Source organism: Helicoverpa armigera, chromosome 8, assembly GCF_030705265.1.
Source record: "Helicoverpa armigera isolate CAAS_96S chromosome 8, ASM3070526v1, whole genome shotgun sequence".
NCBI lineage: Eukaryota > Metazoa > Arthropoda > Insecta > Lepidoptera > Noctuidae > Helicoverpa > Helicoverpa armigera.
This window is the reverse complement of record NC_087127.1, coordinates 3,664,147-3,678,290: the sequence shown is the minus strand read 5'-3', so window position 1 is coordinate 3,678,290 and position 14,144 is coordinate 3,664,147. Positions and strand designations below refer to the sequence as shown.

Sequence of the window (14,144 nt, the reverse complement as noted above, 5' to 3'; positions counted from 1 at the left end):
TCGTTTATCGATCGGTTTTTGTATAAGCTATTCTAATCTATGTATATTTCAGCTTGTTTACTCTCAACTAAAATTATTACTGTGTACTTCTTGATTGGCGTATTGTTATGTTTATAAATTATGTATTAAAATTGTCAGCTGTGAAGAACCTATATGAAATAAATAAAATATATCTTTTTCCTTTAAATATAGGGGGCATTTTTTGTCTAGAACGAAATGATTTCCTTTACAATTTAAGCACGAAATATTACTTATATCGCAATTCTCATGGTTTCCACTACATTTTGGGCATATTTTCTTCTTTGTTGGACAGTATTTAAAAACATGTCCGAATTGCCAACATCCGGAGCATTGTGTCACGGGGAACACGTAGGGTTCAACTTTTAAACGGCAATCATATGCGTAAACATGAGAAGGGAGACTATTACTTTTAAAACACACTCTTATAGATTCACAGTCAACCCATTGGTTCTCAGAATTAACGCGTCTCAGTCGCTTGACGGATACTATCTCTGTATTGCATTCCAAAATATCCATTATATCCTTTTCTTGTAATTCTAAATCAACCCCTTTTACTATACCGTAAGACAGGGACATCTCATTTATTAATTGGCATCTCCAACCCATATCTTTAAATTTTTGACATTCCATTAATTTATTGGCATCTTCTTTTTGTTGAAACTGGATTAAAACTTTGTTTAAACTTTTATATTTATTCTTATAACATTCTTAATACTTTCACATCTCAATAAACGTGCAAATGCCATCTGTTTAGGTAAATTTTCTAAGCATGTTATACACACTTCTATATTCCCCGAGTTGTTTATTTCGTCATCATTTTTTTTTGAGTCTACCCTCAACAGCTTTTGTGACTCCGCAGAGTTACTTCTAATTAATACTTTAGTCTTTCTCCTACTCACAGTAATAAAGTCATCATCGTCATTAGTATCATCTTCTCTCTCTTTTCTCTTCTCAGGTGTTCTTTTTTCGATTTCTTTGTGTACCTCCACTCGCGTAATTTTTGGGTCCAACAATTTGTCACAGTCCTTTTCACAATTTAGTAATATTTCCATATCACTTCCATCTTCGTCTTCTTCACTCTCCATTATAAATAGATTCCTTATTTAGGTATAGGTAGTAAAACTGTTCGCGGTAAGTAACAAACAACAGCGGGTCGGTAAAATCAACCTTGCGCTACGGCTCCGCGACGCATACTGATCTTTCATTAATATGGAGGCTTAAAAGCAACTTACATTAAATGAGTAGTATTAAGTAGACCTTAAATATTTTTTGTGTGGTGCAAAACATGTAACGCTTATGGAGCCTAAAAGAAAGGAGAAAGATCTGTCTCTCGCAAGCGCTGCTAAGCGTGAGTTAAGTTTCTGTAGCTTTAGAAACAAACCCAGACACACAGCCCATACAGCCATTTTTGGTCGCAGATATGATAAAGATGTAACAAGTCGCAACAGTTTCGTAACAGGTACGACACAACGTGACTGTGTAGGGATTAGCTTTTATGTGTTGTAACGGTTCAGTAAAAATGTGACGGAAACTAGATTCAGTAACTTTGTGTGGTCGCTGTTTCGATACTTTACAACTTAATTTGTAACCACACATTTTAGAAACTTTGCGTTTGGTTTGTAACCAGTATGCAATGTTGACACAATTGTGTTGTAACTGGGTAGTAACATGGTGTAGTAGATGTTCCAGAACACTTTAACACTAACTTGCATATATAAAAACATGACGAGAGCCAGTTATTCTCAAACTGTCTGTTTTCTGCCGTTATCAACCATTTAATGAAATTTAAAATGAGTAAACAACCAAAAACCTTACGTAAATTCCGATGGACTTCAACTTTTTACAGAAGAGTTAAAGAAATAAGTACGTCCCAAAATATCTCAAGTACCTAATTGTACTCGTACACAAGTTTTTTTTTATTATAATAATATTTTTTTTCATGATGTTGCTTTGTTGGTAGGGCAAATTGACGGATACCCATTTTATTGAACTTAAAACTTATTCTTTTCTAGGCCATTTACAGGAAAACAGTACGGAATTTCGTACCGAGGAGCTTATTGGTATAGTCCCTAGTGACAAAGTTTCAACTTTCGAGCTCCAAATCGCTGTTTTTTCTTTTTCTCGGCAAAAACAAGACGTCTTCGTATTTGACCCAAGAACTCGGCACAAGCGGTATTAATTCTGATGAACAATGCAAAAAGGCATCTTGACTTGATAAAAACTTTGGAAAACACTGTAACCAAATATTAAGAGAAACCATCTTAAAAATCTAGTAATTTTGTAACAATTTACTGTAACATGTCGACACATTATCGTAACTTTGTGACTAGTTGCGACGAGCATATTTTTCATAACAAACATCAAAAATGTTTTTTCATAGTTCATTATTTATCAATTTTATGAGTAAATCTTGCTAAAATAATTTGTATTAGGATTAAAATATTTGATATTGTATTTAAATGGAAGCACTCGATTTTGAGCACTCGATGTGCATCATTTTATATTTTTATTGTATTTAACAAAAGTTTTTCTTTCGCCAGAATTATTAAAACATGATATTACAGTGGCGCGTTGGAAATATCAACATATTCAAAGAAATTACACAGTAAACTTTTTTTCCCAATAAGATTTGACCATTATAAACCATATTAATTCATCATCATCATCATCATCAGCCTATCGCAGTCCACTGCTGGACATAGGCCTCTCCAAGTGCACGCCACTGAGATCGATTTTCGGCTTCTCGCATCCAGCCATATTAATTAGGTAATGAAAACTAAAACTTTGTTTACTTACTTTGAGTTCATCAACTCAAGGTAAGTAAACCATCTATTCTATTCTATTTTTGTATATGGCAATCCGTGTCGATGTCAATTTCGACGATTCTGCCAATGACAAGTGGGATGAGAAGCAAGAAGTGCTTTTAATTAAAATAATTAAATTTAAAAATATATATATATTGATTTAAGATGGTGCTGTGGCCGATCTTGTGTAACTTAATGTATTAGTAGGACGGCACTGAAACAAACAGAAATATATTTACATATATAAAAACAACAACAAAATGTTAGTAACACATAACATATAATATATACCACAACCATACAAACTGTGGCCTAAATATAGGCCACAATTTATAATTTAATATTGTTTTGATTAATGAACATCAACAGCATCTGGAGCAGTTCTGGACAGGAGTGGGATAGGAGGGAACGGAAGTTAGTCGGGAGAGGAATTTTAAGTTTTTGGAGACGACCATATAAATCAAAGGATGAGTTGATAGGACAGTCAAAAAATATATGGTCCAGGGTACCTTCATCCAGTCCACACTCGCAGAGGGATGAATCCTGCACCCGAATTTTGCGCAGAAAGACCGGTGTACAGCAGTGACCTAACCGAATTCTGCACATGACTGAAATTACCCGTTTAGGGTATCTTTTGAAATTTGAAAACCACGGTTTTGGTTTTACAATCGGTTGAATGGCGAAATAAGAGCTACCCTTCCTTTTGCCTGCGATGTTCCACCATTCCTGCCACGAGGTCTCAAGACTCAATTTAGGGAGGTTTAGCAGGTCATGCCCTTGAAGGGAGAAGTGTGCAAGGTCAGCGGACTCAGATGAACACGCATCTTTGGCCAATGCATCGGCACATTCATTGCCCGCTATACCGCAGTGGCTAGGGATCCAGACTAAGTGTACTTCTTTCTCTTGCCTAGTGCAGGAGAAAAGGGACTTTTTAATATCCAGGACAATAGGACAATGGAGTTTAGTTCTAAAGGGATTCTGGGATATGGCTTGGAGACAGCTAAGGGAGTCAGTAAAGATAACTCCATAGCTAATCTCATGGGACTCTATAAAACGACAAGCTTCCAATAGTGCCACACACTCGCCTGTAAATACAGAAGACTCCTTCGGACATCTGAATTTCAAAATTATTTTAGAGTTCTGACAGTAAACCGCGGCTCCAGTACAGCCACCATTTGATTTGGAAGCATCCGTGAAGAACTTTTGAAACCCAATCCATCGTTCACCCAAAACCGCATTAAATGCCGAATTTGCAGATGGGGAGTTTTTGGATATGCCAATGTTATAGAATATTTTAGGGGTGAAGCAAAGTACTTCATAAGGGTAATTAAATAAAGGAAGTCTGGGATGTGGAGCAATGGGGGATTCTAAATTTTGAAAAAACCGATATGCTTTTAGGAATAGGGGGATTTCTTTGTGTTCCCAATATTTGGAGCTGTGACAAAGAGTGTCAAGCTCTCTGAGTTTTGGGATGAGGGGGTGAGATGACTTGGGAATAACCCTGGATAGGAAACGGGAAGCGAGGTACTGACGTCTCAGGGCTAAAGGAGGTTCAGCGCATTCGACCTGCAAGGCGTTAATAGGCGACGACTTCATGCAACCTGAGATGATTCGAAGGCATTGAGACTGAATCCTATCTAAACCGGCCAAGGCACCTTTGTTGCTTGGAATCACCAAGTGTGACCCATAGTCCAGGATACTGCGGACTAAGGCATTGTAGACCAGTTTCATAGTGAAGGGATGGGCCCCCCACCAGACACCAGCGAGAGCTTTTAGGATGGAGATTGCTCTTTCGCATCTTTTGATCAAATAATTAAAGTGGTGAATCCCGGATAATTTTGAGTCTAAGAAAACGCCTAAAAATTTTGATTTGTTACCTATGGGAATATCTTGTCCTTGAATGTTAACTGAGACCTGAGGGATCAGTCGTTTTCGGGAAAAAATCACTACCGAGCTTTTTGGGGCGGATAACGAGAGACCATGGTCCAAAAGCCATGTGTGCAGAGAGTCCAGGGAGAGACAGAGAGATGAGGCAGCGTCCGTAATAGATGGATTAACTAAATACAACACTAGATCGTCAGCGTATTGTAAAAGGTGGCAGTCAGCATTAAGGCAGGAGCCAATGTCTGCTGTATACAGGTTGTATAGTAGGGGGCTTAGAACTGAGCCTTGGGGAAGGCCCTTCCACGTCTGTCTCACCTCAAATACCTCCCCCTGCACTCTGAGCATCAAAGAGCGAGACATGAGAAGTGCGCATATACATTGTACCATCTTACCCGGAATCCTCATCTGTTGCAATTTTTGTCTGAGAACTGGAAGAAGGACGCTGTCGTATGCGGAAGAGATGTCAAGGAAAGTGGCTACAGCGGATTCATTTTTGGAAAAGGCTGTACCGATATCAGTAACCAAAATTGCCACACTGTCCATGGTGCTAAGCCCCTTTCTAAAGCCAAACTGACTACTCGGCAGTAGATCCCTAGACTCCACCAACCACTCAAGTCTATTTTTAATTAAATGTTCCAATATCTTGGCCAACACTGAGGACAAAGCAATTGGTCTAAGGCCATTCGGATCATCAGCAGTCTTGCCGGGCTTCAAAAGGGGAATTACTATCTGAGCTTTCCACTGTTCAGGAACCCAACCAAATTGATAGCAATAATTTATTATTCCTAAAAAATATTTTTTTGCTTCAAAACCAAAATGAACTGCAAATGAGTACGGTATGCCGTCTATGCCTGGGGCGGAATCCCTAACATGACGTAATACCGCATCAAGTTCCTCTAACGAAAATGGTTCATTCATAGGATCATCCACAATATTTACAGGCGGGAGCAGAAGTTCTGAGGAAGAAGGAACATAGGCTGGAGCTATTTTGTCAAAAAAGGATTCAGCAGTTTCTCTCGAGATAGGGGAAGAGATAGATGGGGAGCAGCCTCGCCTGAAACGATTAATGCTCTTCCAAACTGCTGAAATGGGAGTGGAAGGGGATAGAGAAGTGCAAAACTTAACCCAACCGCGGCGTTTCTTCTTGCGAAGAAGCCGCCGAGATTGAGCTAACACTCGTCTGTACCGTATAAGATTGTCGCTATTCATCGCATCATTGTACTGTTTTTCGGCCTCTTTTCTTTCTTTAATAACCGATGTGCATTCTTGATCCCACCACGGGGGTGACGGGATTTTATTTCTGGCACAGTTGCGCAACGGAAAGGTAGAGTCTGCGCTTGAGGTAATGGCCGAGATAAAGCCATCGTAGCAGCTCTTAGCATGGCAGTGACCAGAAGAATCTTGAAAACTTGAAGTTAAATTTGGAAGCATACTAATTTTCTCCTCCAGTAAAGATGCAAACCTCGACCAATCAGGTTTGGACAAGTTGTACTTCAATAGTGGAGGAGACGTTTTCTCTAAAAAAGTTTTATTAATTAAAGTTACAACAATGGGGTAATGGTCGCTACCATGCGTCAGAGTAGTACATTCCCAATGAATTGATGCCGCCAACTCTACTGAACAGAATGTGAGGTCTACACAGCTCTTTTGCTGTCCTGGAAGGGATCTACGAGTAGGGCTACCATCATTTAAGATGCAAAGGTCTAAATCATCCAAGATTTCTACTAAACCTTCCCCAAACGAATCACAACGATTGGAACCCCATCTAAAGTGGTGACAGTTGAAGTCACCCATGATGAGCACAGGTCCCACTATGTTATTCAAAATGTCCCTAATGGTGGTTAAAAACCTACGCTGAGGATGGGAAATATACACGGATAAAACAGTGATACCCTCAATTCTACACGCAACTATATTCATATCACCATCCAGAACCGGAAGAGTCAAGGTGGAGAGGGGGACACGATTATTAACAAGGAGAGCCGACCCTGACAAGAATAGCCATCAGTAGGCCAAGCACGAATATCTAACGTATTCGAATCGACAATGTATCGAGGCCTCGATTCGAAAACGGAGTCTGTCGATAGTAGGCAGCACGAAGCACATTCGAAGCACTATCGAACACTCGATTCGAATTCTAATGTGACGTCATGCAAATGTAAATAGGGACGCGCCATAGTGAGCAAAATGAACGATTGTTGAATGAATGGTGCGTTCGAAAACTAACTCTAGTTGTTAATATTTTTTTTATCTTTGATTAAACGTTTTATTATTATTAAATTATAATAAAAACTGAATGTAATATAAAAAACCGGCCAAGTGCGAGTCGGACTCGTGCACGAAGGGTTCCGTAAATTACAGTTAAATCAACCTATCTCAAAAACTATAAGAGATACTTTGATCAAACCAAAAATCGTTGAAAGAGTTAATTAGCATGCATCACCTCTATTTTTTTTAGAATTTTATACCCCGTAGTTATAAAAATAGAGGGGGGGGACATACTTTTTACGACTTTGAGAGCTGATATCTCAAAAACCGTTCACTTTAAGAAAAATGTTTTTTAGAAAACTTTATATCATTTTAAAAGACCTTTCCATTGATACCCCACACGGGTATGTACATCGAAAAAAAAAATTTCATCCCTCAGTTACATGTATGGGGGGCCCCACCCCCAATTCTTTTTTTTACTATTTAGTGTCATATTTTTGTAGCGGTTCATACAACACATATTCCCATCAAATTTCATCACTGTAGTACTTATAGTTTCCGAGTAAATCGGCTGTGACAGACGGACAGACGGACAGACGGACATGACGAAACTATAAGGGTTCCGTTTTTGCCATTTTGGCTACGGAACCCTAAAAAGAGACCCAAAGTTAATTATTAGACATTATAAAATGGCATTATCTTTAGCAATATAACATAGTTACGGAGATTTTATTTTTAAAAAATGACGGGTACCGAACGCACCCATTTGACATCCGACGCGCGTAAGGGCGCCAAATTTGTTTATGCTTTGCTACACGTCCACAACAAAAGTATTTCTGTTTTTGTTTTGCTACAAATAATTAAGTGCTTTGAATATAATAAATAATTCTATATTCTATATTTTTAAATTCGGTTTCATTTGTGTCCAGTGGGTTAATTCTATTCCTAAGTTTTGCTCTACAATGATTAAAAATAAACATATAAATAACAATTTTTTTTTTCAAACACATTAATTCTATAGGTATCTACGCAAATAAATAAAATATGATTTAATTACTTAGGTACCTTGTTTCTCGTGATTGATATCCATAATTTTCTAGAAAATTTGAAGCTAAAAAATAATATGCGGTACTACGTTCATACAGTGGCGGTCTTTGCATTTTAAAGTATATTGAAGCTATTACTAATTGTTCCAATAACTTAACAATAATTTTAAAACACTTCTATTCACAAAACTAACTCTAAACAAAACATAAACACGGTTAAAACTTTATTTTTACACTTCTCGAAACTTTTCTCACCGACTTTTTTCAAGTGAATAATGTTTCGACCATACTCGACTACAGTACAGGCTGGGCGAGTACTCGCATCACTCGCTCGCTAGATACGCACTGAAGAGAAATGACCACTGGTTGCTCTCTCGGCGTGAGTTCTAAACGCTTGGCGAGTGTCGCCGAGCGAGTGTTATCTTCCATAGATTTTGTCGCTCAGCGACAAACTATTGAAGCGAGTGCTCGCCGGCAGTGTGAACAGTCAGCGATCAACTATTTGTATATGCATCTCTTTTATTCACACGGAAAGTATATCTATTGTACGTTTCTTGAGCGAGAAAATAGCCGATAGTTAGTCGTTTTCTCGTCTTTGGTGGGACAACTGCCTCACTCGCACACTCGCTTGTAGCCGAGCTACACAAATATCGGAACTACGCACTCGCTCCCCGCGTCTCGCTAACTCGTTTCTAGTTCTAGCTCTACTCGTTACTCGTTAATCGTTGCCGGTGAGACAAGTGCCTTTGTTTGGGAGGGCTGTTAAGTGCATTATATTATTGTCAATATCAGTCAGGACGTGTCACAGAAGGTGTATGTGTCCATATTAAAAAAAATACAGTTAGTATTCACAACGTAAGGTGTAGCTATTCCGCTGTTCCAGTGAGTTTAACCGGCACAGCCAATAATATTCATTTGCACACATCAAATGACAGCTAATACCTTAAACTTCAATTTTTGTTATGGGTGGAACATTGTTAACCACTGGGGAAAAAAGATATCAGTCCTGTAAGCCTACGACTGCCTATGGAATTAAACTACTTTCCACCACTGAAAGATTTTTCAAATCAGTTCAGTCAAGTCCGTAGTCCATTGAATGCAAATACTTGTCGTGAGTACTTGCATAGACATTATCTAATGGCCAGGATAAAACATCTTGGTTTGAAATATAATCCTGTGGAATTGGAGGTGCGCAGGCATCACCAATGACTGTCGACTCTCCTGGCTAACAAGCCTGATGTGCCATATGATGAGAACTCTGTGAAAGCTGGCAAACAACTTAAATAACTTTATTCTACTAATTAAACCCCTCATGTATCCTTGCGGACTTGACCACCCGTTTGGTTACTATTTGTGCATCAATACATAGTATAAGACAAAGTCGCTTTTTCTGTCCTTATATCCCTATGTCCCTTTGAAAGCTTAACTCTTCCAAACTACGCAACGGATTTTGATACGGTTTTCTAATATATTATTATATTCAAAGATAGAGTGATTGAAGAGGATGGTTTGTATGTGTAATAACATCCGTTAAATAGTGAGGAAATACTGTTTTCCCGTGCGAAGCTGGGGTGGGTCGCTACTTTTCTAATAATTCCACAACCCGGCCGACTATCCTGGTGCCGCAGAACGAGGAAATGCTATCTCCAAGAATGGAAATAATATACGGTGGTAGAAGTAAGTTTTTATGTTTTGTTTTGCTATTAAATCAATTATGCCTAGTTAAGACCGATTTTAATTGATAAATCTACCCTAGGCTTATTTAAATAAGTGATAAATTGACGAAAATACATCATACAATGAATTTCTCTACTATGGATTTTATTTTAACAAAAAAAAAATGGTGCAAAAGAGTATAACTCTTTTGTGCCCGACTGTACTTATTTCCGGTCGATTCTTGACATGAACTGTTTTATTTCAGTAACTGTAGGGTATAAGCAATAATCTAATCCACATTAGAACTTTATTGGTTATCAGGCCAGGGTTCATACAAAATTGCCCATCATCCTTTACTAGAATATTATGGATATTAATCACGAGAAACAAGGTAGATCTATAATAAATCATATTTTATTTATTTGCGTACCTATAGAATTAATGTGTTTGAAAATAAAATGTTATTTATATGTTTATTTTAATCATTGTAGAGCAAAACTTAGGAATAGAATTAACCCACTGGACACAAATGAAACCGAATTTAAAAATATAGAATATAGAAATAGCATTGCACTTAAAATACTTCACACTAAAGTTTATGCCACTCAAACTTATTAAAACTGTTTACTCACGCTTCCATGAATTCAACCATCATTTCATATAGCGTGCGTCTGACTGGTTCTCATAATTATTTATTATATTGAAAGCACTTAATTATTTGTAGCAAAAAAAAACAGAAATACTTTTGTTGTGGACGTGTAGCAAAACATAAACAAATTTGGCGCCCTTACGCGCGTCGGATGTCAAGTGGGTGCGTTCGGTACCCGTCATTTTTTAAAAATAAAATCTCCGTAACTATGTTATATTGCTAAAGATAATGCCATTTTATAATGTCTAATAATTAACTTTGGGTCTCTTTTTTATATTACATTCAGTTTTTATTATAATTTAATAATAATAAAACGTTTAATCAAAGGTAAAAAAAATATTAACAACTAGAGTTAGTTTTCGAACGCACCATTCATTCAACAATCGTTCATTTTGCTCACTATGGCGCGTCCCTATTTACATTTGCATGACGTCACATTAGAATTCGAATCGAGTGTTCGATAGTGCTTCGAATGTGCTTCGTGCTGCCTACTATCGACAGACTCCCTTTTCGAATCGAGGCCTCGATACATTGTCGATTCGAATACGTTAGATATTCGTGCTTGGCCTACAGATCTGTCACTTCTGAGAATATTAAATAGTGGTATATTAAAACTGAGACTCGGGGTGAGCCAAGTCTCAGCTACAGAATCTAATATTTGATAAAAGGTTAGTTAGTTGGTAGGCAACGTTGGACGGTAATTGGGTATTATTGGTGGATAGAATTGTAGAAAGAAGTTTAATAAGTATATCTATTATTGAGGAAACATTACTATCAATGAATGGGTTATTCAGAGCGCAGCCATCAGGCTGTGAAGGTGCAGGGGGGTTAATAATCTGCTGATGGGCAGCTTTATCATAAGAGGGAGATAGAGGGGCATGGGTCTTTGGCTTAAGGAAAACAGTTTTGCGGTATGACTGAGTGGGGACGGGAATAGCTTTTGCAGCATTAGCATAATTGCGAGAAGCAAGTGGGACAGATTTGCTAGCTTCAGCATATGAAAGGGACTTCTCAGCCATAACCGTCTTAATGGCCTTCTGTCTACCCAACTCCGGGCATGATTTGCTATTTGCAAAATGATTCCCTGAGCAGAGCACACAGAATGCCTCCGCCTCAGAAGTGCTGCAACCATCACCAGGGTGATCATGGCCGCACTTACTGCAGCGAGGCTTGGACCGACACACTAGTTCCACATGACCAAACCTGCAGCACTTACGGCACTGGATGGTGGGATAAACATATTGCTGAACCGGAAGGGAGGTGTAACAGCAAAATACTCTTTGAGGTAATACTTGGCCATCAAAGGTAAGTACACATGTCTCTGTTGCCTTGAATACAGTCATTCCATCAATAACTACTTTCCTGCTTATGCGACGAACTTTCAGGATTTCACCACAACCTGAAGGGACCTGTAAGTATTCCTACCAACTTTTTTAACACCATCACGGACAACATTAGTAATGTTATGTTTTTGTAGGAATATTCCGAAAGTAACAGGGTGTAGAGAGGTACCGGCGTTAGGCTGGGGCTCCAATCGAGAGACATGAACGATAAAAGGTGCCTTATCAGTAGCAGAGTACCTGCTGCGGCCAACTAGGTTTCTTTGTTGTTTCGATGGCGGGGTTGACACGCCAATGTTGGCATCATCTCCGGAGCGTTTCCTGGTATTCGAGGTTGATAGGGTCTGGCAGTCCGCGATGCTGCAAGCAACATCAGCGAGTTGGGATAGCGGATAGTTGGGGGAAAGTGGAGCATATGCAGAGATGTCGGGAGGATCGGGATCGAGGGGTTTATTTTGATCCATTATGCTTGTAAAAAACTAGTTAATTCTCAGATTTTAGTTCATCAAAATTTTCACACAAAAATTAAAATATTTCAAGTGTACGCTCTTCGTGTTACGAAGTCTAGCTGTAAACAGTAGTACAAAAGACAGCGGAGGGGAGCGGGGGGGGGGTTGACCTATTTACGAGCGGCCGTCAGTCGTTTTCATGCGCTCGCGTCGCATCATACGTGTCTTTGTAGCGAAATTCGGTGGTGCGAACGTAATTATCTTTACAGTATGGCGTATCGATATTCAAATGGTGCGAATGCTGGCTAGATGTGATGACAATGTTTCGGAAGAATGTCGCCAATACGCCATACGATTCCCAAAGATCCCTACACCTAGCTGAGTATCAATGCTAGCCGCCACACAGCGGTTACGAGATTACGGGCAATTCCGGCATGCCATCAGGGATAGTGATCGTCCACCGAGGCACACAATACGTGAAGAAGACGATATTTTGTTTTTTTTTATCTGACCTTTTCGTAAAAAGGCGGGAAATCGTAGCGTAGCGATTTACCAATTCAAAAGTATGACTAGGTAGATAAGAGAATAGTGCGCGGGAGGCGTAGGGTAGGTAAAGATCTTGCATTCATTCTAAAAATGCAAACCCTTCATCAAACGAATTTTTTGTAATGTGTGATAATCTCGACTCGTCCGCACACTCTAAGGTCGACTAATCGCTCGACTGGTCTCGATCGGGCCTTTTGTTGGTGAAGAAATGGTAGGGGCGTGCAAATTTTATCACTATAGCAAAATAGAGTTGAAATGTGTTAGATAGACCAATGAAATCTTGTAGGTTTGTTTTTGGCAAATGTATTATGTTTTATAAAAAGTCATAGAACAAAAGTTGTAGTTTATGACGTTAGTAATACAGTCCTGCAAGGTTGTTAGTGATTTACCAATAACCCTGTATATCTACGTTTACATCATTGTAAACGTAGATATTCCCCTTTCCCTTTCCCTCCGGATCTCTGAGTAGCTCGGACGTGTTTATACTAAAACATTTTACTCCGCAATTAAATAAATAATACATTAAACTTCAAAAATCGGAACAAAAAATAGGAGTGCATAAACTATCAAGAGGTCTACGCGTGCGTCGCTGTTTCCTCAATACTACGTGCCCTGCGCCTGAGTGAGTGAGTCTCAAACAACTAACTCATTAACGACCCGCCCCGTGCGTAACTTCACACATCTGCCTCATTCAAATTTTTTAAAGTAGTTGCTACGTGTGCGTGCATCGTACGTAGTATACAAACGAGACAGTACTATTCAACTCCAACACGGGGGTCAAGTTATACTGGACGGAAAACAACTTTGTACCAAAACGTCGATTGCGACCAGCTTAAGCTGAGCTCTCTCAACATCAATAGATACGTGTCTCTTGAACCTCTTGCAAATTGCTGCTCGCCTGGTACCTGATCTCTAGTACAATTCAACATGCCCCTCGAACGCTCGCCGCCCCCACCGCTGACCACGCCGTTGACGCCTACAACTCTCTTCAGTACCCCGCAACCACTATATACACCCCACTGCTCCTCGGAACCTAACCTAAATGCAAGCATGAATTCTCCTCCCGGTAACATGTCACCTGCCATTACTTTTCGTAATATCAAACGAAAACGCAGTGAAGACGAGGAGAACTGTCTATCTACCTTTATGACAGACTTGAGGGTAATGTTTAGCGACCTTAAACAACAGCAAGAAGACAAATACAACATGTTATGTTCTAAAATGGATGAACTGCTAGTTACATTTGACATGATGAGTGAGAAACTAAACAATCTGACTTCACGAGTTGAGCATTTGGAGTCGGAGCGTAGAGATACTATGTCCTACATATCTACTTTAGAAACCAAAATAGAAAATTTTGAACAAGGATCTAGATCAACATGTTTGGAAATTCGCAACATTCCGGTCGAAAAAACTGAAAACAAGACTACTTTATTGAAAACCGTCTTAGATACTAGCAAGATAATTAAATGTGAAATAAATTCTTGCGACGTAAAAGACATCTTCCGAATAAAATCTAAAGATCCGGCCCATAAAACTAT

The 14,144-nt window shown here is 39.0% G+C and overlaps 1 protein-coding gene and 1 pseudogene across 1 annotated transcript in view; one reads left to right on the top strand and one right to left on the bottom strand.

Moving 5' to 3' along the window:
* The window catches only part of LOC135117212 (hemicentin-1-like), a 475,120-nt gene that overhangs the window by 45,455 nt on the left and 415,521 nt on the right, over positions 1 to 14,144 (top strand). The window lies entirely within an intron of this gene.
* LOC135117198 (uncharacterized) lies at positions 112 to 1,199 on the bottom strand (annotated as a pseudogene).